We start from the raw sequence: 24,461 nt of genomic DNA on the forward strand, positions 1-24,461 counted from the left end.
TTACAATTTGATTTCTATCTTAAATAATTCAAATGCTCAGATCACCAATGTGTAATTTACTCAAGATGTTTGTTCTGGATGAAATACTCCATAAGATGGTGCAAGGTGCATAGTTGTTTAATGCCACTCAAGTAACAAGCAAATTAAAAAAAAATAAAGCTTCCTTCTGTGGTGACCCATCTGTCATGGTGAGTACTGCAACGTCTCAGTGAAATACTTCTGTGGTGTTACTCAGTTCCTTGTTGACAGTAGTTACTTTCCCGAACTAGTGGTCTAGACCAATAATAGAGTGATTCACACAGCGGGGAAACTGGCTCTTCGGCTCAGAGTCCATGCCAATCATTCACCAGACACCCACACCAATGCCATTTATTTACAACACTTCCCCCCCCCCTCCCTGATTCTCCCATTCACCTGCACAGTAGGGGCAATTAACCCACCGATCGACATACCTTTTGGCATAAGGGAGGAAGCAAGCACCCAAAGAAATACAACACAGAAATGAGAGCACCCAAAATCTGGATGAAACTGGCAACTCTGGTATTGATAGGCTGTGGCCCTACTAGTTGAACCAGCTTGCAATTCAGTGCAAAAAAAATGTCCAAATCCATCATTCTTCTACAACTGAGCAACTTGCTGGACCATGTCTTAGGGAAGTTAAGAGATAACCTCATGACCATGGGCTAGAATCCCACATAGAGGAGGAGCATGCAAACACCTTTGTAGAGAAGGATACCAGCGATCCACAAGGATTTTATTATTTTTTTAAAATGACACCCTGGCTGCTTTATCGTCACCATTACCCGAGACAGGATCTTTCAACAAACAACAAAAAAACTAGCCTTGTCAGTATAGTTATTTCAGGCTCTGGTTACAAGTAAATTTAGCTGGAATGCCTCTATTCCAGAGGAATGCACAGCCTGGTCATGAGAGTGTTAAAAGATCTCGCCAACCTCCAAAAAAAAAAGCAATGAAGATCCTAGCGTCCATGTCTATGCATCAGAGAACGAGTTTGGCACAACTGAACGAGATGGCGCTATTTCTGGTGAGTGCAACAGGCCCTTTAATCTTAAATAAATTCACAGTTCCAAAACATCTACTGTTGAGAATCACATTTATCGGTGCAATCATTTATGGTGCATTGCTTCAGTAACTGCAGTTATTTTTACACATCAAATCTCCAGCAAGTAAAATCCCATTTAGTATACAATAGAATCCTTGCTGCAAATGAGGGAAATGCAGTCAGCTACAACGACACAACCTCTCTCAGCGCCACAGCCAGCGAAAGTAGATGGAAAAATTTAATGGCGGAAATTAGAATCTGTCCAGCAACAGCACGACAGGCAGAGCTTTGAGCCTCCACGTTTCACACAGGAGGAGGAGGGCCCACGCTGCTATTGTTGAAACCCCCAGGTTATCCACATACCAGCGTTGCCTCACTTGGCACAGCTCGTACTGAGCTGTCAGTACCACTTGCTTGGTATTGGGGAGCAGAGATGTGGATTCTCAGAAGTAGGCTATGCAAATCATATACAGGCAGGATGATAAAGAAGTTCTACAAGGAATGAAAACAAACTGCAGGTTACTTGAAAGAATCAGAAAACACCAATCAAATTTCTTTGGACACATCATGTGAAGTGATACATTAGAACATTTAGTTACAATGGGAAAGCTGGAAGGAGAAAGAAGCAGAGGCAGGCAGAGAATGACCATGATGCATGGTTAGAAACAGGGGATGCAACAACTACAATTCAGAGGGTCGGAAACAAGACACCTGATGCATGCACACACTCAAAGTTAATTTACTGTCCAAATCCAGCACAGAGATGGGCAGGGCCTAGAATGGGGCAACATTCTGGCAGTGTGGGGAAAAGGCTTGCTTCAGACAGGAAAAAATTGTAGGATGTTGGATCTTTCCAGCAGAAAATATCAGATCATCACCTCTCTGCAATCTCTCCCCCACCCCCCCCTGGGAAGTGGGCACTGGAGCCAGCTATCCAGTGTCACTTGGTGGACGGTCACTGACAAGTTTGAGGACTCCAATCCAGAAGTATGGGGAAGAGTTTATCTGCTGTATGACATCCAAAGCAGTGTCGCCATCACTGCTTTTGTTCGAAGATTTAATGTCAGAGTACATACGTGATGACACCACATATAACCCCAAGATTCTTTTTCCTGCAGGCCAGGCAGAATTTCTACTTTCCGGAAGCACAAAAAACTGTACTCGAGTAGACAAAAGAGATCCAAAAGGTACAAACTGTGAAATACAGAAAATAAATTTTCAATAATAAATAATTTTCCAGCAGAAAATATCAGATCATCACCTCTCTGCAATCTCTCCCCCACCCCCCCCTGGGAAGTGGGCACAATGCTATTTTGGTAAGAAGAATCAGAATAGGACATACGTGGTAAATGGGAGAGCATTGAGGAATACAGAAGAGCAGAAAGATTTAGGAGTGACGGTACATCGTTCCCTGAAGGTAGAAACTCACGTGAATAGGGTGGTGAAGAAGGCTTTTAGTATGCTGGCCTTTATCAATCATTGCATGGAATATAGGAGTTGGGAGGTGATGTTGAGATTGTATAAGACGTTGGTGCGGCCTAATTTGGAGTTCTGTGTGCAGTTCTGGTCGCCTAATTATAGGAAGGATATAAACAGAGTGGAGAGAGTGCAGAGAAGGTTTACCAGAATGTTATCTGGGTTTAAGGATCTAGAGTATAGGGAGAGATTGGACAGATTAGGTCTTTATTCTTTGGAGCGTAGAAGGTTGAGAGGGGATTTGATAGAAGTATTTAAGATTAAAGGGATAGACAGAGTGGATGTGGATAGACTATTTCCGTTAAGAGGAGGAAAGATTAAAACAAGAGGACATGAGTTAAGAATTAAGGGGCAGAGGTTTAGAGGTAACATGAGGGGGAACTTCTTTACTCAGAGAGTGGTAGCCGTGTGGAATGATCTTCCGGGAGAAATAGTGGCGGCGGAGTCAATTGTATTATTTAAGAAAAGGTTGGACAGGATGAGAAGAAGATGGAGGGTTATGGGCATTGTGCGGGGAGGTGGGACTGGAAAGGGGTGTTTGGTTCGGTGCGGACTAGAAGGGCCTAATGGCCTGTTTCCGTGCTGTAATTGTTATGTTAATGTGTAACATACGAGTCCTTTGCTACCTATTTATATTGAAAAAGGAGGATGGAGACTTTCCACTGTCAAGCACCAGGGATGATGATGGCAGAGGGTCAAGGTTGGTCATTCTGCTCCTCGAGGTGGATCACCGGCTCAGTGAGACAATAGCTAGAGGGCGACATGGACAAGTGTCAAAACCTCCAGCGAAAGTTTGATGTGCACGTCAACATTTCTATGGAAAATGTGAAGAGTTATTCCACCCACATTCTCAACTTGAGCACCGAGTCAAGCTGAATGAGGCACAGCCAGTCTTGCCTGCCTGAGAGCTTGGTGGTGAGGCCACAACTAAGTTATCACATCGACAAAATCAGCCTTCAAGTAACAGCAATTCCCTTTCTGAAAAAAAAGGTCACAGGATTTATGGGCCAAGTGGAATTTCCGCTGAACCATGCTGATCGTTGATCAAGTACAGAGTTACATACACGGGCGACAGGATGTTTCCCAGGGCAGGAGTAGTAGCAAAGACCAGAGGACATGAGAACAAAGTGAAGGGAGGGAAGTTTAGGGGAGAGATCAGGGGTAAGGTGTTTATTTTGTGAGTTCCTGGAATGCCCTGCCAGGGATGGTGGGGGAAGCTGAAACATCACAGGCATTTAAAAGACTCTTAGGAACATGGATAAAAACACAGGATTACAGAGTCGGGTGGGTTTAGTACATTTTTTTTTAAAAAAGGAATATGTGGGTCAGCACATCAAGGGCTGAAGGGCCTGTACTGGGTAACAGTTTCAGCTATGTTTTAGGACTGAACATTTTCCCCCAGGGGATTTTCATCAAGCAGACGTTTTTGTTTAAAAAGAGTAATTCAGTAGTCATGTAATAGCTGTGAATAATAGCTTTGTTTTCTGCACCGAGGAGTCGAATCACGTTCTCCAGTTGCCGTGGTGGGATTTGGAACTTTCATCCAGATCAAAAGCCACGGGACTTGGACGTCTGCCCAATGGTAATCACGATCCAGTGATGCCACACAATTGTGCAGTGGGTGTTGATGATCTGCTTGAGGCAAAAGCACAATCTGATTCAGAAGCAAGCTTCCCTGTGGGAATGGAATACATTCAGAACAAGAGGAGGGGTTTGGAGCAAAGGATAAGGAAGCTGGACAAAATGCAAAAGCCTTTTGTAGATCTAGCACAGGCACAATGGGTTGAATGGTCTCCTATAATGTATTATGGAAGTCCTACATAACTAAATTTCAATTGTCCATGTCATCAGTGCCATTCCCTCACTTATCTGCAACCTGCTCTCACTCATTCACTCCTCCTAATTCTTCCATCCAACCAGGGCAATTTACAGCAGCCAATTAACCCCGTGATCTTCGGGATGTGGGGAGAAATGCACACAGTCCCAGGGGAGGTGGGGGGGGGGGGCTGGTGAGGGCAGTCAGGAACATACCTGGGTGTGTGGAAAGTGGGTAGATTAACTCATGTTTCTTTTATTGTCATGTAATAGCACAGAACCTGTAATATTACAAAGAGTCGCCATTATTGTTACCCAGTAAGCAGAAACAAAAGAAAGCTCGTTCAGAGTCACTGAGTGTTCGTGAATTCGCCTCCAGTGCTCCCGCAACCTCTGCAGCAACAAGGACTGCTGTTTGATCCGGCAACCCAAGCTTCAGATGCAAACCTCTGATACAATCAGGAAGCCTTCACCACCCAAGGCCCATCAAGAGCCCTTCTTGCCCTCAGCACCCTCAAATCCCAGCTCCAATACCTGGTTCAAATGGGCCAATCTGAGGCCAGATAAACACCACACCGAACAATTCTCATCCAACAAGCTATGCGGTCTAGAGGACGCTGGTCAAATTACACTAGTGGCGTGCTTTGTAATCACAGACCAGTGTAAACTGATCCACAGCTCTAGCTTCAATGAAAACTGCCCATTACAATTGGAGACAAAGTTAGCACAACACTATTACAGGGCCAGTGAGTCAGGTTCAAATCTGGCACTGCTGTAAGGAGTTTGTAGGTTCTCCCCATGACCTGTCTGGGTTTCCTCTGAGTGTTCTGGTTTCATCCCATGTTCCAAAATGTATGGGGTTGTTGGTAGGTTAATTAGGTGTAATTGGACAGCATGGGTTTCATGGCCTTCTACTGTGTGGCACTGTTAAAAATATCGCTCGGTTGTCAAACCCATCAGCTGTGTTTGATCCAATTAATGTGCTCCCAAATCACAACCAGTGAAGGAGACAAAAGTTTTACCAAAATGTGGCATCCTATTGGCTCAGCCCATCAGCTGTGGGAGGGTCTAAATGCAGAAGTTTAACTCCAGGCTTCGTTCAGCCTCGCAGAAAGCAGAGCCCATAACAGTGATGAATCAAACAATTGATGGACAAGTGAAATAAAGTGATAGACAACAGTGAACTGCTGGGCCAGATCCGAGACTCCCTTCCAAAATTTTCAAACAAGTGCCAATACCAATCTCAGCTTCAATATACCCTGCTGCACTGTACAGTGCCCATGCAAGTGCGTGCACCGTGGCCTGGAGAAACACGGTTTCATCGGGTTGCACAAAGCAACAACAGTGGAGTCAAGAAAATCACCCTTCTCCAGCCAGAATGCACACGTGCCAAGGTGTGCAAAGGGAAGCCATGGACTTTGCCAAGGTTCATCTTGTATGTCTGTGTAACACAGGACTCTGTGCTGCACGCACTGCTCCCAATACGTTAAAAGCAAGTCGACTGCTAAACCTGCTGCTTGGTGAAAAATGCCCGTTACATTTTTTTTTAAATGATGCAGCCCAGCAGAAGGCCTTTCTGGCCCATGAAACTCGTGCTGCCCAATCACACCAACCCCATATGTTTTGGAGGGTGGGTGGAAACCAGAGGAAACCCATGCAAGTCACGAGGAGAATGTACAAACTCCATACAGACAGCGCCGGATTTGAATCCAGGTCACTGGCACTTTAATAGCATTGCGTTAACCATGCTGCCCTATGCTAGTCTTCTAGTGCAAAGGACTGCCCACAGAAAAGGAATGCCCAGTGGCTACAAGCTCTGCTGAAGCCCTTCCCACCCGCCCCAGTGTACAAACTAATTTCTTATGGAAAGCCCGGGATGGGGGGGCCGGGGGCTGATTGTAAAAGTTAGAAGGGCAAGCCTTTCGATCTCTACTCAAATTTTAAAAAAATGATGTTGCCTTGTGATTCAAGATTTAGACCAAGATGCATTTAAGACAAGTGCATCCACATTAACCAGTTCTGGAATTATTAAAATAATTACGTTGACATAATGGAAATGTTGTAAGCAAATGTAATGTGCTTGAGTGAAGGATGACAAATGACCAATTTTGGCACACTTGTAAATTTCATTAATGATTTTTTTTGGCAAAAGATGAGTGATGGACAATAAAGACCGACCTCCACATCTCAGGAATAGATTAAACAAAATACAGAGAGCAATCAGCTGGAAAGCACCATTTGTTTTCCCCCCATTGCCTAACTAACCAAGCAATGTAAACTAGCTGAGCTACACACTACAGGAGCTGGATGATTTGCAGTTAGAGCTGCAAGGGAGGTTTATTTTTCAATTATTTGTTCAGCACAGTCTGCTAGAAAATGACAATGTTGGCATCGACCACCCACCCCTGACTGTCCATGCACAGTGGATGCTAACCAGACAGGAGACACATACAAGGCAAGCCAAGTGTGTGGATTTACTTATGCAAGAACCAGGCCTTCCTTCAAGGACATGAACAAATGGGTGAATTTTTAAGCAGGTCAATGATTTGTTTATTCAGACACAGTTACGACACTGGCAATGCCACATTTATTGTCTACCCGCAGTTGTTCCTGAGCTGAGATAGTAAGACCCAGTGGTATTGGTGGACAGGAGTCACACACAGCCCTGTTGAGAGCGAGGATGGCAGATTTTTTTTCCCTGACAATCACGAGTGAAGCAGGTGGATTTTATCAACAACCAGTTACAAATAACGAGATTAACTTAATTCTCATAAAATTCCACACCTGATTACTTGAATTTAAAAATTCTGCAGCTGCTGTGTTGGGATTCGAACACTTAAATTTTAAATTTAGTATTACAGTGTGGTAACAGGCTCATCTGGCCCCAAACCCCTTGCGTCCCAAATACCCCAATTAACCTACAACCCTCATTATTTTTTTTTTGAAAAGTGGGAGGAAACCCCACAGGTCACAGGGAGAACATGCACACTCTTTACAGACAGGGCCAGATTCAAGCCCTGGTCGTTGGAGTTGTAATAGCATTGTGCTAACTGCTAAACTAACCATGCCACCCTTGTTTATGGATTAATGGACCAGATCTATGGCTGCTAACCCAGCATCTTAACCACTCAGCTTCAACGTGCTGGTGTGCTAAAGGAATAAAAGCAAAATCAAGGCCCTCCAGCCTCTGAGAGGGCACCCTTTGCAAAGTGCATTAAAGTGACCCATGTTAGAGGTGGGAGTGGTTGATGTCACTAGAGCTGCAGCAAGTATTGGGTCTGCACTTCAAAGTCACACCACTGATAGGTTAATTAGGCAGGCAGTCTAGAGGAGAAGAAACTAGAAACACAAGAGACTCCAGATGCAACAAACAAATTGCTGGAGGTACTCAGTGAATGGGGGGGGGGGGGGGGGGGAATGGTTGATGGTTCTGATCAGAATCCTTCATCAATTGAAGAGGGAAAAACTGGTTCCCTCGGCTCTGCTTGCTGACCTTGACTGAGGAGGGAAAGTCATAGGCAGTGGGAGTGCAGGCAGCAGAACCCAGACACCAGATGGACTCATCACCTGCTTCTCCTTCAAATATCCCCATGGAGATAAGACCACAACACACAGGAAAAGGATTAGGCCATTCAGCCCATCAAGTCTGCTCTACGTGTCAAATAATCGCTAATGTGTTTTCCTTTCAATCCCATTAGAACATAGAACATTACAGCACAGGTCTTTCAGCCCAGAAATGCTGTGCCAACCTGTAGAAACCTACTCCACAACAATCTTATTTTTTCTTAACCAATATTTTATTTTTCTTTCATCCATTTTCTGAGTCTTATGAGTGTCCCAATTGTACCAGACTCCACCACCACCCCTAGCAATTCATTCCAAACACCCACCACAGTGTAAAAAATGTACCTCTGACATCTTCCATAAACTTTCCTCTGCTCACCTTAAACTGACGTCCTCTAGCATTTGTTATTGTCACCTCAGGAAAAAGGTAGAGCATTTCCCATTCTTTTGCCTTCTCCCTCTAACATTTGACATCCTTGCTAATCAAGATCAACCCCTGCTTTAAATATACCAAAGACTTGGTCTCCACAGCAATTTATGGCAATGACTTACACAGATTCACCATCCTCCAGCTGAAGACATTTCTGCTCGTCTTTGGTCTAAAGGGATTATTTTTAAATTGAGGCTGTGCCCTCTGGTCCTAGACTCTCTCACTGCTGGAAATATCCTCGCCACACCCTCTCAATATTCAGTATTTTTCAGTAGATGACTGATATTATCAAAGGAGCAGTCTCAGAAGCTTTCTCCAAATCAAAGATGCAGCTATGGGCCCTCGCGTGGTCCGAGCTATGCCTGTCTTTTCGTGGGATAGGTGGAGCAATCCTTGCTGCAAGTCTACACAGGCAGGGCTCCTCAACTCTTCCTCTGTTACTTTGGGGCTGCCTCATGCACCCGTATTGAGCTCGTCAACTTTACCCATTTTTTGGCCAACTTCCACCCTAACCTTAAATTCCCTTTGTGTCCATTTCTGGCAACCCTCTCCCCCTTCTCAATCAGTCTCCATCCATGGAGAAAATCTATCAATAGACATTTTTCATAAACCGACCAACTTCCACCCCATCTCCTGCAAGGATTCTATTCCTTTCTCTCATTTCCTCTGTTTCTGCCGCTCCTGCTCCCAGGAGGAGGCTTTCCATTCCAGGACATCAGACCTTAGAAACACATGCAGAGTCTTTGGAAATGCTGAGGTGATGATAAAGCTGTTCTGGCCAGGTCAGAGAGCTTTGTGCAACAAGAAGAGAGAGGCTACAGGCTCTACCATCTTCAAAAGACACTGGATTTACTTAGCCATAGGATTACAGGAGCAAGAGGCCATTCAGCTCTTCAAGACTGCTCTACCATACAGTATAATCATGGCCAATCATAACACTTCAGTCCCTTACTCTGGCTTTCTCTCCATTACCTCATAAATTTAATAAACTGACCTCAGCAACTTTGTGTAGCAGTGAGTTCCACAAATTCTCCAATATACTCCGACAGCAGCTCCCAAACCCCATGGCTTCTACCACCATGGCCACCACTGTCCACCCACAGGCTCCTTTCCAAGTTAGAGGCCATTCCATGGTCTAAAACCTGAACCTGCCCCACCTCTGAGAATGCAGAGATGGTGATGACCGTTCACCAAGTTCAAGTAGTTGTGGGGGGGGGGGAAAGAGTGAGGGAGAAATTTCTATCCCAACAATTGTTGCACAGACTAGTTTGTTCCAGACAGCTCTGAAAATAGAGCTGTTTTTTAATGAAATAAAAGCAGATAAATAAGTAAAGGAAAGTAAAACTAATAAACAGTTTAAGGGAGAATCAAATAAGAATTTTTTTAAAAAGCAAATGTTGGAAGCTTGAAGCAAAAATATGGTGGAAATACTCAACAGCTCAAGCAGCATCTGTGGTTCTGATGTTTTGGGTCTCAGTGTCCCAGAGAGCTGGGTTAACGGACAGCTGGAACACAGGGCCTGCCTCCCAGCTGCATAAGCAGAGTCCACACACGGGATCCCTCATCCCGGCCACAGTTCAGTAGATGTTGGAGAGGGCAGGGTGGCAAATCCCAAATCGACTGAAAGTCAAAAATAGAAGCGAGTAGCCAATCAGGAAGGAAGTGGGCTGAAGGCCGGAAGCCAATCAAAATATTGTCCAGGAGGACGCTCAACCAAAAGATTAATTGTGGTGACAGATTCTGCTTTCTTCTTTGAAGAAGAACATGCAGGATTCAATATGAACTTCACAATTTAGTGCTAAAACAGAAGGCAGACCGAGGCAGCACGTTGCTGACATTGACAGAATGCTAGAGGAAACACTAGAAGCAGGTATAATTGGAGCACAAAGGTTCAATTGGGCAAATACATGGACAAGGAAGGGGTTTGGAGGAGATAGATCAAATCCAGGCAAATGGGACCAACTCTGAGTGCATGGACGAGTTGGGCCAAAGGCCTTGTTCCGTGCTCTTTGATTGTTTGCATTCTGCAAAGCAGATAAGCAAGTACACTAATGGAGTGTGTGAGGGAATGGCTCCAAAGCCAACTCATGCACAAGAGAGGAGGACCAAGTATGGATAGAAGTGAGCTCAGGAGAAGGGAAGAGGAGAAAGCTTGAACCTAGGCTCTGCTTCTCAAATGTCACGTTACGTCAGATGACACATTTTTCTTGTTTGTTTTTCCCTTGTGTGAAGACGTTGTTTTATGGTTTTATTGTATTGTATATGTTTAATATTTATTGGTTTTGGAAGGGGGTGGGAAGGGGGGAGAAAAGGGGCAAAATGTCACTGTGGATATTTAATGAGGAATGTTTGTACATATTTTGGTTGATATGATTCATAGCATGAGAAATAAAAAATATTTTTTTTAAAATGTCACGTTACGTCGATCAGTTACTGCTACGGCCTGGAGCCCTTGCTTGTGAGTGGGGAAGGCTGGTGACACTAATCTCCAGGCTATCACCTTTAGCGATGCAATGCAGTAACTGGGCCCTTCATCCCATGAGTTCGTGCTGCTCAAATACACCCATCTGATCAACCTACTAACCCCATGTGACCAACCTACCGACCCTGCAAGTCTTTGAAACATTGGAGGAAACTGGGGTGGGGGCAGTAAAAACCTCTTACAGTCAGCAATGGTCGCTGGTGCTGAAGTAGTGCTGCACTTTACTAACTGGGCCGCCCGCTAACTCTTTAATACTGCCATCTCCCCATCATTTCCCTGTATCACTCCCTTCCCATTCACCACCTTGGGGGCGAATTAAACTACCATGTATGTGGAGTGATCACTTCTTGTGGAGGGAGGTGGGGAAGCACAAAAAAGAACCATTTAACTGTTTACCCCCCAACCCCCCCCCCAATTCCCCATCACCTGCAGGAAGATTTAGTAATGGTTCACCACATCATCTAACCTGTTGCTAGCCCTGGTACCAATGTAGCTTGCCTTCAGCAGGAAGCACTGTGGCCACGTGAACCCCCTTTTCAGTAGTGCACGGGGACCTGCTGGTCATGGACCAGCATTCACAAAGAGCGAATGTTCTGCATTTAGACAATGAACGCGAGAGGTCAAAGCAACAAAAAAAAGGTCAAGGAGGGAAAACAGGATTCAACAGGTTATGGCGAATAAGGAGTGGCGATGGAAGTGACAAATTCATTAGCAAAGTGAAGCTGGAGGGATTCAGCAGGTCAGGCTGTATCCATGCAGAGAAATGATCAATGTCTCTGGATGGGACCCTTTCTCAAAACTCCCAAATTATTCTATTAGTTATCAGATTCATACTGGGTGGAAACAGGCCTTTGGCTCAACTTTCCCACATCAGTCAAAATGTTCCACCCATGCTAGTTTCAACTAGCTGCATTTGGCACATATTCCCTCTGAACTTATTCATGTACATCTCCTCACCTCGGCACTGTCGAAACATCCAAAACCTTGGACGTTTCAGAAGTAGGGAGGTGAGGAGAGGTGGATTAAGCCCAGTGGAGTCATTCATCCAACTGACAAGGTGCAACAGGTGTTGACATCACCATGTGCCCTGCCCTTCGCCTGTGTCCATGCCACAATGAAGGCTGTGTGTTCTGGCTCTACAGTTGGGGACCTAGGAGACAAAGGTCCACATTTGGACCTTCATAAACCACATTTGGACCTTTCACACAGGTTAGCGTTCAACCCAGATGGCTAATGGCTGTGGGAAGATCAGGCCCATAAAACTGCAAGGGAGCAGAAGAGGGCACAAGTTTCCATCGCTCTGCATACACTCCCTGGCATCCTGAGGTGAGTCAGTATTTAAAGAAAGCGACCTAAAAGTGGATGTTTACAAGAGAAATAGATGTTTATAGAAATGGATGATAGAAGGAAACACAAACCCAAATGTAAACTTTACTGGTAGAGTGGTGAAAAAATATCTCTATTGATGTGGAAAATGGCTTGTCCAAGCTGGTGACTTCATTTCTTAATGTGTACACCCATGAGGTATATTTAAAATGAAGAGGGAAAAGCAAGATTAAGCTGGGTATGGCAGATAAAGTCTGGAGACAGGTGTGACAAATTATTCAGTGAACAAAGCTGGCGGGTCTCAGCAGGCCAGGCAGCATCCATGGAGAGGAATGGTCAATGTTTCTGGTTGAGACTCCTTCTCAAAGCACCCAAATTAATCAGCTGATCATCTTTACAACAGGGCATCTACTTTTCCATCATTTATGCAGCATTAAAATGTTGATTTCAAAACCGTCATTAATTGGGAGGGCAGCCACCTGATCGTCTAAGGAAAAGTCGCCAAGGTTCCCTGCTCAGGGGCTGTGCTGTCGAGGCTAGACATGCAATGAAGGAGATTCTATCACAAATGGAACAATGGTGTGATCCAGTCAGCCTCCAGGAACATGGGCATTCCTAAAGGCTCAGCTTATAAGTTGCCTCGCTGATCAGAGGCGTCTGACAACGCTCCATCCAAACCTTGGTCTGTCACGGTTACAGTGCCAGCAATTGGGTTCAAATCTCACACTGTAAGGAGTTTGTACATTCTTCCAGTGTCTACATGGGTTTCATCCCAATGTTCAATACAGTCCAAGGGTTGTAGGTCAATTGTGCGGCACATGCTCGTGGCCCAAAAGGGCCTGCTACTGTACCACATGTCTAAATTGAAGCACCAGGCAGTAGCTGAACATCAGCAATGTTGGTGGTGGGGTGGGGAGGAGTTAAAATTAAATCTTCACAGTGCAGCTGCCCCCACTGCCTCTTCACCCTTACTTCATCTCCAAAACAAAGATTATTAAACCCACCTCCTCGAGTGCTCCAGTTTACACCAGCATCCCAAATAGGTGCTGGTAGAAGTTAACATGCCCACTTTGCATTGTCCCAGAATCAAAAAACAAAACCACTCATACAATGAATGCTTTGTGCAATTGGTAATGAGACTACAACAAATTTAATTCAAGTGTGATATTTCCAATAGCACCTTTACACTATTAAACCACAAGCTTCTGCAGAAGATAACCAAAGGGCAGAAAGATTTAGATTATACCTACAGTCTATGCTAAAGAGTTCTGCATCTGTGTGGAAACAAACCACCTGAACCCACGGCCCAACCATGAGAGTATCTACGTTCTCCCTCTGACTACGTGTGTTTCTTTTCAAGTGCTTGGTTTACCTCCCACATCTCAAAGATGTGCTGGTAGGTTGACTTGACACTTTAAACTGCTCCTGCGGCACAGGAAATCAGGGGTGGGGGATGGGGGGAAATCGAAGGGAGTTGAAAGGGCTGCATAAATGTGGAAATGATGTTTTCGGCAGTCAGAGGGTCTTGGACCAGGAGGCACAGGTGCAGAATAAAAGGTAAACAAGAAAACTGTTGATTCTGGGGTTTAATGCAGTGCACAAAGAGCTGGAGAAAGGTTGAAGCCACACCAAAATTGGAGGAACAGCACCTTGTATTCCGTCAGTAGGCTCCAACCAAACGGCTTCAACATCAACTTTCAATTTCTATTAACCCTCTCACCCCCATTCTCTCACTTTTCCCTCACTACTTGAACCCTCTTCTTCCAGCTCATCAGCCCCAAAATTTCCTTTCAGAATTCACCTCTCTCAGCCCCTCTCTATCACCTCCTTTCTTTTCTCCCCGCTGCCACCCCCCCCCCCACCTGTTTCCATTCAATCACCTACTTGTATCTGCCCCTCCACTCCCCCCCTCCCCCCACCTCCAACATACCTACTCAGGTGTCTGCCTGATTTTTTGGGCACATCCAAAGAAGGGTTCAGCCCTGAAGGATGAATGTCTACTGCTCTACATGTATGCTATGTTCAAGCACTTGTGAGAAGGATAAAAGAATGCCCCTTAACAACTGAGAAGAGGAGACATTTCTCAGCCAGAGGGTGGTGAACCTGCAGAATTTACTGCCACAGACAGCTGTGGAGCCCCAGCCATTGGGTGTATTTAAAGCAGAAGTTGATCGGTTAGTATGGGTGACAAAGGTCATGGGGAAAAGGCAGGGGGTGAAAGGAAAAATATATCAGCTACTGTTGTAATAGCAGAGCAGACATGGGCCAAATCTGCTCCTATATCTTATGCTCACGAGCATAGGTTGCTGAGAGGCATGTCATATACAGCACAGAAGTTGGCCCTATTCCTCACCACGTCCACGTCGACAATCAAATACAATGTATGCCTGCTGCCAAAGGCTCACCAGCGACTCTACTTTGTAAGGTGTCTGAAGAGATTTGATTTGTCAATGAAGACTCTCAAAAACTTCTACAGGTGTATTGTGGAGAGTATTCTGGCTAGTTGCATCACTGCCTGGTATGGAGGTGCCAACTCACAGGACAAGAATAATCTCCAGAGGGTTGTTAACTCGGCCTGTGACATTACAGGCACCAGACTTCCTCCCTCAAGGACATCTACATGAAGCAGTGTCTTAAAAAAGCAGTTTCTATCCTAACAGACTCTCACACCCTAGCCATGCCCTCTTCACTCTGCTACCATTGGACAAAAGGTACAGGAGCCTAAAGATGAGCACTCAACGGCACAAGGACAGCTTCTTTCCTGAATAATTAATGATCCGAAGAAACTGCCTTACTTTTCATGCACTGTTAATTCTATTTTCTTATAGTAATGTTGTAAGATGGTTATAATATGAATGTTTGCACTATGATTTTGCCACAAAACACCACATTTCATGACTTGTTCATGACAATAAATTCTGAAATACTTATCTGCACTAATCCCATTTACCAGCATGTGGTTCACAGACACCTTTTCAATTCAAGTGCCTGTCTAACGAAAGGAGCATTGAATTGATAGCATTAGATCATAGAAATACACATACAGAAAAGACCCTTCAGCCCAGGAGGTCTCTGCCGACCATGGTACTGGTGTCACCTCACCAGTCAGCCAGCAAATGGGTAGAAGGCCACTTTCCCCATATCCAGTGTCAGGACTGTTCATTGCCGACACCACCTCATGTGATTCGATGCCTGGGCGAGCCTCCAGCCCCAAAGTCTATAAAAATTAAAACAGGCGCACAACTTTTTTTTTGAGGATATTCCGACCCATTCCTGGCTGCAATCCATGGACAGTGCTGGAGGACCAGTCGGGAGGCATGTGCTATATAAGGGGTGAGGCGCACTCCTGGCTGATCATCGTGGTTCACCCGGTTTAACTTGTACATTCATAGGACAATCTAGTTCCTTTAATCAGTGTGCCATAGCTGAACACAAGGGGAAGGGTGGCAAGTACTGTTTGTTTTAACCCGCCATTCCACTTTCATATTTGATTTCCCCTTTTGTAAATGAATTTCACCTTTTTACTCCCAACACATGACCAGGATTGTTATCCCTTGAACCCTCCAATATCTGTTACCTGTACCCTCACCACCATCCCGAAGATAATGCCAAATCACTTCCACCTACTCATGATACATACCCCTTCATTCGCTGCACACTGCAAAAGCCAGTTTGTGTTCTTTCATAAAGGAGGAGGTGCATTTTCTACTGAAGATGGACGATTCCTGTGATGAAAGGCGCAACTTAGTTGGAGCAATGGAGTTTAGAAGAACGTGAGCTGATCTTAATGAAGTATACAATGTAAAACATATAAACAAAGAACTGTAAACAGATAACAAATGTAAAAAAACTGACTGTGCAATACATCAAACAAGTAAGAGTCCTTAAATGAGTCGCTGATTGAGTTTGTCGATAAGGAGTCTGATGGTGGAGGGGTAGCAGCTGTTCCTTGTGGCACCTAAACCTCTTTCCTGATGGGAGCAGCGAGAACAGAGTGTGTGGTGTGGGTCTTTGATGATTGCTGCTGCTCTCCGATGGCAGCGTTCCCTGTAGATATTCTCAATAGTGGGGAGGGTTTTGCCTGTGATGACCTGGGCTGTGTCCTCTACCTTTTTGAGGTATTGGTGTTTCCATATCCAATTGTGATGCAGCAGGACAGCACACTTTCCACCATACCTCTGTGGAAATTTGCCAGGGTTTCTGATGTCATACCAAACTCCTGAGGAAGTAGAGGAGCTGATGTTCTTTCTTCAGGGTGTCATTCATGTGTTGGGTCCAGGAAAGATCCTCTGAGATAGTGACTCCCAAGAACTTAAATTTGCTCACCCTCTCCACCTTTGATCCCCCAATGATCACTGGACTGTATACCTCTAGCTTTCCTTTCCTGAGGTCAACAATCACCTCCTTAGTTCTAGAGACAGTGAGTGCAAGGTTGTTGCTGGTGCACCATTCAGCCAAGTTTTCAATCTCCATCCTGTATGCTGATTCATCCCCTTCCTTTATACAACCCACTACCGTCGGAAAATTTGTAGATTGTGCTATTGTCGTACTGAGCCACACAGTCATAGGTGTCAAGTGAGTAGAGCAGGGAGCTAAGAACACAGCCCTGTGGTGCTTCAGTACTGATGGAGTTTGTGGAGGAGATAATCTTACTGATCCTCACTGATTGTGGCCTGGAGGTGAGGAAATCCATGGTCGAATTACACAGATCCAAATTCCTCCGCATCTCTGTTCGAGGTGGACACTCTTCTATCCTAAAGTTACGCCCTCTTGTCCTAATCTCTTTCGCCATGGGAAACAATGTTTCTACATCTATTCTGTCCATGCCTCTCGACATTTGAAACGCTCCAATGAGATCGCCCCTCTTCTCCTAAATTCTGAGTACAGGCAATGAGTGTCCCACTCCTTATATCTTGACAAGCTGTCAAATTTTGCCCAAATCCATTAGATAACATATTAATGACATGGTGTTTAAGACAAGATGTTTTGTACATTACATGGTTACAAGCTGTAACTAGAGCAGCACATTTAGCTTAGCGGTTATGGCACCAGCGATCAGGACCAGGGTTCAAATCCCACGCTGTCTGTAAGGATTTTTTTTGTGCTCTTCCCTTGTCTGAATGGGTTCTCCCCCCGGGGCTCTGGTTTCCTCGCACCATTCAAAGCATACTGGGGGTGTAGGTTAATTGAGTGGCACGGGCTCATGGGTCGAAACGTCCTGTTACCATGCTGTACGTCTAAATTTTTTAAAAGCTTAAATTATTTAAAGGATTGCCATGTTGGGAATTCTCGCCAATGCGCAGATTTTAGGATGTCTCCTAAACTGAAACCAAATTCATAGCCTGTCTTGCCGATTGGCAAAATGCTACAAAAATGGAACAAAGATGCTGGATGTGGAGGGGGTGAATAAAAGGCTTGGGTAAGGGAGAAGCAGGGAGAAACTGGAACTCGCTTCTAAAATTCAAAGATTCACCTGCATTTGTACAGAATTTGGAAAGAGGAGTTCAATTTTCTGCTTTGGAGAAGGTGCAGAAAAGATTTACCAGGTTGTTGCCTGAATTGGAAAACATGTGAATTGAAGCAAAGTTGACAGAGCTTGGGCATTTCTCTTTGGAATGATGAAGGATGAAAGGTGACTTAAGAAGTATACAGGAATACAAGAGTCTTAGATAGGGTGGATAGCCAGCACCTTTTTCCTGAGGCAACAATTGCAAATACCAGAGAACATTGGTTTAAGGCAAGTGGAGGTGATAGGCCTATGAATTCAAGAGAGATATGGGTCCGAGGCAGGAAAAAGTTAGATTGTTGTAGATTAGGTTTACATAGGCCAGCACAACTTCATGGGCTGATGGGCCCATCTCTGCTGTAATATTTCGTATTGTAACAAAAATGAGAAAAAGTTTAATTGGGGAAGGGCTAACTATAATGGGATGAGGCAAGAATTAGTGACAGTAAATTGGAAATAGATGTTCAAGGGTGAAAGCACAGATGTGGAGGAAGTTCAGGGACCACTTGTGCAACTTCAGCATAGGTTTGTCCCATTGGGATAAGGAAAAGATGGCAGGAAAAGGGAACCGTGGCTGACAAACATGTCAGGTAGCTAGTCAAAAGGAAGAAAGCATACATTAGATATAAGAAGGAGGAAACAAAAAGGGCTCATGGGAGCTGGGAAGGAGCATAACTCAGGACTGAGGAAACCTTAAAGGGGGCATGAGAAGGCCTTGGCACGTAGGAAAGGCATTCCATGTGTATGTGAAGAACAGAAGGATGAGCGAATGAAGGTGGGACCACTAAAGGACAAAGGAGACAACATGTGTCTGGAGGCTGGGGAGGTCCTAAATGATTACTTTGCTTCAGTATTCACAAGGGAAAAAGACGGCAGGTGGAAATGCATAGCTGTGCACCTCTTGAGAAGATTACATACAACTTAAGAAATAAATGATACTTTTTGGAAAATTTGGTGCCCATATTTACATATTGTAGGTATAAATTTATAAATGGCTTTCCCTAAACCTCGTGAAACCTCGTTAACCCCTTGGAATAAATAAACAAAATTGAAAAAAGTTAGAATCAAGTGAAAGGCAACTCGGTCTGCTTCTTTTTTCTTTCTTTACTAACTGTATTCTTTTTCTTCCTTCCTCCTTTTCTATCCATATTTGGGTTATTATTTGGGGGAGGGGGTTGGTGGGGTTTTTATTTTATTTTTGGGGGGGGGTTATAAAATCACAATGTATAATGGATTTGATATGATTACATTATTATATTTTGTACTTTGACATTAATACATATATGAAAAATTTAAATGAAATATTCAAAAAAGAGAAAAGGACCATGATCAGGGTGAGGTTGAAATGGAACAGGCCTGTGTGCTGGACAGTGGGGAGATTAATGAAGAGGAAAAACATCAAGATTAATAAGTCCCCGGGGCCAGACGTGATATACCCCAGGCTGTTGTGGGAAGTGAGAGGATAGATAGCTGAAGAAGTAGCGATGATCTTTGAATCATCTTTGGCCGCAGTGGAGGTGCCAGAGGATTGGAGAATGGAAAATGTACCTCTTGTTTTAAAAAAGGTAACAGGGAGAATCCTGGGAATCATGGACGGTGAGTTTTTACATCGCAAATTATAGGAAGACTCAAAAGGCTTTTCAGGTGCATTTTACGCTAAGAATGCGCCTGAAGAAGCAGAAGCGGCCCTTTAAATTGCCATTCAGGCTCCTGCCCAGTGTCAGCTGTGATCGGCAGCCTGACCCTTTAACATCCGCTTTCAGCCAGCTGCACTCAGGTGGCTGGGGGGAGGGCACTGAGCTGAGCTGATTATCCCTCTCTGAGGAGAGTTGCGTAGCTCGCCTCAAGAGCACCTCCTGCACATTCAGGTGGCCTCAAAACAGCTGCATATTGCCTAAACCTGCGGTTTTACATGCGGGTCAATTGGCCACCTGAAAGTGCCCGAAGACAGGATCTATGCGCATTTGGAGAAGTACAGTCTATTCATGCGTGGCTTTGTGAAGGGAAGGTCATGACTCATGAGCGTAATTGAGTTTTTAAGGAGGTAACAAAAGAAATTGATGAGGGTAGGGAAGTAGATGGATTTTAGTGAAGCATTTGATAAGGTCCCCCATGAGAGACTCGTTCAGAAACTCATGAGGCATTGGATCCATGAAATCTTGGCTGTGTGGATAAAAATAAAATTGGCTTGCAGGTAGAAAGGTACACGATCCTTTATCCAGAACCCTTGGGGGACAGTGTGTTCTGAATTTTGGAGTTTTACGGATTTTGGAAAGCCAGCTTTAAGCCCGCCCGAATTGTGATACCGTATCCACCCCCACCCCCTTCCAATCACGCTGGGCTTCATTAATAGGGGGATTGAGTACAAGAATAGAGAGGTCATGCTGCAATTCCACAAATCCCTGGCAAGACCACACAGAGTATTATGTTCAGTTCTGGTCATCTCATTATAGGAAGGATGGAGATGTTGCAGAGGAGATTTATTAGGATGTTATCTGGGTTGGAAAATAAGTCTTATGAGGCAAGGTTAGCAGAGCTGGGACGTTTCTCTTTGGACTGCAGAAGGATGAGAGGAGACTTGATAGAGGTGTACAAGATAATGAGAGGCATAGATAAGATGGACAGCCACCGCTTGTTTCCCAGGGCAGGAATTGCAAACACCAGAGGAAACGAGTACAAAATGAATGGAGGGAAATTTAGGGGAGACATCAGGGGTAAGTTTTTTTTTTTAAAAACTACACGGAGAGATGTGGGTGGGTGGAATCCCTTGCCTGGGATGGTGGTGGAGGCTGAAACATTAGGTGCATTTAAGAGTCTCTTAGACAGGCACTGAGACAGAGGTGCCCCAAAGAAGAGATACAAGGACTGCCTAAAGAAATCTCTTGGTGCCTGCCACATTGACCACCGCCAGTGGGCTGATATCGCCTCAAACTGTACATCTTGGCACCTCACAGTTCGGCAGGCAGCAACCTCCTTGGAAGAAGACCGCAGAGCCCACCTCACTGACAAAAGACAAAGGAGGAAAAACCCAACACCCAACCCCAACCAACCAATTTTCCCCTGCAACCGTGTCTGCCTGTCCCGCATCGAACTTGTCAGCCACAAACGAGCCTGCAGCTGACATGGACATTACCCCTCCATAAATCTTTGTCCGCAAAGCTAAGCCAAAGAAGGAGATAGGCACGTGGATGGAAGAAAAATAGAGGGTTACAGAATAAAGAAAGTTTAGAAATTTTTTTTAATGACTATATGGGTCAGTTTCCGCAAAGCAGGACGTCAAGCGCTGAAGAGCCAGCTCTTCAGCGCTTGACGTCCTGCTTTGCGGAAACTGCCAAAATGTTTGGCCTGGAAGTCAGCCTGAAGAAAACTGAGGTCCTCCATCAGCCAGCTCCCCACCATGACTACCAGCCCCCCCACATCTCCATCGGGCACACAAAACTCAAAACGGTCAACCAGTTTACCTATCTCGGCTGCACCATTTCATCAGATGCAAGGATCGACAATGAGATAGACAACAGACTCGCCAAGGCAAATAGCGCCTTTGGAAGACTACACAAAAGAGTCTGGAAAAACAACCAACTGAAAAACCTCACAAAGATAAGCGTATACAGAGCCGTTGTCATACCCACACTCCTGTTCGGCTCCGAATCATGGGTCCTCTACCGGCACCACCTACGGCTCCTAGAATGCTTCCACCAGCTTTGTCTCCGCTCCATCCTCAACATCCATTGGAGCGCTTTCATCCCTAACGTCGAAGTACTCGAGATGGCAGAGGTCGACAGCATCGAGTCCACGCTGCTGAAGATCAAGCTGCGCTGGATGGGTCACGTCTCCAGAATGGAGGACCATCGCCTTCCCAAGATCGTGTTATATGGCGAGCTCTCCACTGGCCACCGTGACAGAGGTGCACCAAAGAAATGGTACAAGGACTGCCTAAAGAAATCTCTTGGTGCCTGCCACATTGACCACCGCCAGTGGGCTGATAACGCCTCAAACCGTGCATCTTGGCGCCTCACAGTTTGGCGGGCAGCAACCTCCTTTGAAGAAGACCGCAGAGCCCACCTCACTGACAAAAGGCAAAGGAGGAAAAACCCAACACCCAACCCCAACCAACCAATTTTCCCCTGCAACCGCTGCAACCGTGTCTGCCTGTCCCGTATCGGACTTGTCAGCCACAAACGAGCCTGCAGCTGACGTGGACTTTTTACCCCCTCCATAAATCTTCGTCCGCGAAGCCAAGCCAAAGAATATGGGTCAACACAACATTGAGAGCTGAATGGCCTGTACTGAGCTGTAGTGTTGTACTAGTGCCATCAAAGATGTTAATTTTTACAGGACGAATGTAGAGTGCATTGAAATGTTGTTCAGCTGACTAACCCGTGAACTGGTAGCACCAGATGAGCACTCAAAATAAGAGAACACCACTGTCTTGAAAGCTGGCAGATACTGTCCACTTCACAATTGGGCATTCGGAAAAATGTACAAACTAAAGGTATTAAATGGTCTTGTCAGTGTCTATTTCCGTAACACAGAAATTCCCTGAGATGCATGAAGGATTTAGTCAGAAAATAGTAAGGTGCATTGCAGCTCAGGGTTCAGACAGCTCAATGTTTGTTCAGGCTCTCTGCATTAACCCCAAAACACAAAGCAGCTCATGTCAGAATACAAATCTGTTCCAAGACAGTCCAGAGGAATGAAGGAATGAGAACAGGCATTTTGTTTTAAAATCTCACCTCATGGAGAATATCAAGGTTTAATTTACATGATTCACTTATTCACCCTGGGGATATGGACGCTTGAGATGAGGATCAGAACATTTTCACACAACAGCAACATAGTAACATAGTTGATGCTGCCCTAACATTAATACCTCTTCTCCCAACTTCTGGGTGGCTTAGACTTCCCATCACACAAAATACACTGGTATGTATATCAATGAACTGATTTACCATGCTGGGCAACTCCATATCTCTAATTGTGAATTGTTGCTTCAGAGCAGCGAGGAAGATTATTAGCAAAGCTTGAGATAACAGATGCAGTCATAACTCACAGAATCACAAGACATTCACCCCGTAACATTCATCCACCCCAAAATGTTCTCTTGGTCAGGAGACTCGTAGACTCTTCCCAGCATGACATACATACAGCACAGTAGCAGGCCATTTCGGCCCATGAATCTGTGCTGCCCAATTTACACCCAATTAATCTAATGCTTCAATCTGTGGGAAGAAATCGGAGCCCCCAGGGAAAACCCACACAGACTCGGGGTCAATGTACCAACTCCTCACAGACAGTGTGGGATTTGAACACTGGTCCTGATTGGTAACACTGTAAAGGCATTGCGCTAACTGCTACGTCAAGCGTGCCTGCCCCTTGCTCCACCAGCCTTTAGACAACACATTCTAAATACACAACATTGCCACTTTTTAAAAAAACCCCTTCATTTCCTCAATGGAAAGGGAGCAGGAACAATTCACAAGGGTGATACTGGGACTGGAGGGTTTGAATTATAAAGGAGAAGCTGTCACTCTTCTAGCTGGAGCACAGGAGGCTGAAGGGTGACAGTATTAAATGTTTTGTTTTAATTTATGGACACAGCAGGATAATAGGCCTGAAATTGCATTGCCTAATTTCACCCATGTGACCAATTAACTTGTTAACCCTGTACATCTTTGAAACGTGAAGAAAACTGGAGCTCCTGAAGGAAACCCACACAGGTCACGGGGAGAACGTACAAATTTCTTCGACAGCACTGGATTTGAACCCATGTTGCTGGTACTTTAATAGTATTGTGTCAACTGCTGCAATAACCATGCTGCCCACATTAGAGGCATGGACAAGGTGACTGGTCACAATCTTTATCCCAGGTTTGGAGAATCTAAAACTAGAGGTTTAGGCTTAAAGGTGAGAAGGGAAAGACTTAAAGGGCAATGGAGCAATATTCCCCCCTCCCACCCCCACCACCAGAGGGTGGTGCATATGTGGAAAGAGCTGCCAGAGGAGGTGGGAGAACAGGTACCATTATTACAACAATTAAAAGATATTTAGTCATGTACATGGACAGGGATGTTCAGCAAAATATGAGCCAGGTCCAGTGAAATGGGACTCACTGAATAGGCAACTTGGCTGGCAAGGAGGAGTTGGGCCAGAGGGTCCATTTTCCTGCTCTGTATCTCGAATTACAAATTGTAGATTCATCAGAGCAGCCAACAAGATTATTATTAAGACTTGAGATAACAGATGCAAAAACAAAATAACTTGTACATCCGATGTACCTGGCAAGTTGCATGACATATGAAATTGGAGGTTTGCACTTGAGCTTCAACGCGAGAAGAGACAGTCATGAAGGTTTTGTGCAGTAAAATACGTCTCATGGACAGGCAAAATTTAAAACAAAAGTCTGACCATTTGACAGAAGATCAGAGAGTGCTAGCACAAGCAAATTCCACCCCTGGGGCAGATCGATGGCTCCTGCAATAGTCAAGTCCCAGTAACCTCAATCAATTTCCAGGAACTGAGCTATTTGGCTTGGAGGTCTCAGCCCATTAACAGCCACAGGGCATGAAAGACACTGGTCAACTTCAGATTTTTCAGATTCAGATTTCAGATTTATTGTCAGAGTACATACATGACATCACATACAACCCCAAGATTCCTTTTTCTGTGGGTACAGCAGAATTACCACTTATTGGAAGTGCAAAAATAAACTGTACACAGTATAAAGAAAACCGGAAACAGATAACAAATGTAAACACACCAACGTACAATAGAGAAAACAGAAAGAAAATCAATAAAGTGC

At 44.8% G+C, this 24,461-nt stretch overlaps 1 protein-coding gene across 9 annotated transcripts in view; it reads right to left on the reverse strand.

Annotated features, from left to right (window-relative positions):
• The window catches only part of LOC138737113 (tyrosine-protein kinase Fyn), a 253,161-nt gene that overhangs the window by 189,383 nt on the left and 39,317 nt on the right, over positions 1-24,461 (reverse strand). For 6 of the 9 annotated variants that reach the window (XM_069887637.1, XM_069887634.1, XM_069887638.1 and 3 more), the window contains one exon: positions 15,797-15,881. The exons of the other annotated variants lie outside the window; for them this stretch is intronic. The gene's annotated coding sequence lies outside the window, so the exon portion shown is untranslated. The remainder of the gene's footprint in view (positions 1-15,796; positions 15,882-24,461) is intronic. 9 annotated transcript variants of the gene reach the window in all.

Source organism: Narcine bancroftii, chromosome 6, assembly GCF_036971445.1.
Source record: "Narcine bancroftii isolate sNarBan1 chromosome 6, sNarBan1.hap1, whole genome shotgun sequence".
Lineage (NCBI taxonomy): Eukaryota > Metazoa > Chordata > Chondrichthyes > Torpediniformes > Narcinidae > Narcine > Narcine bancroftii.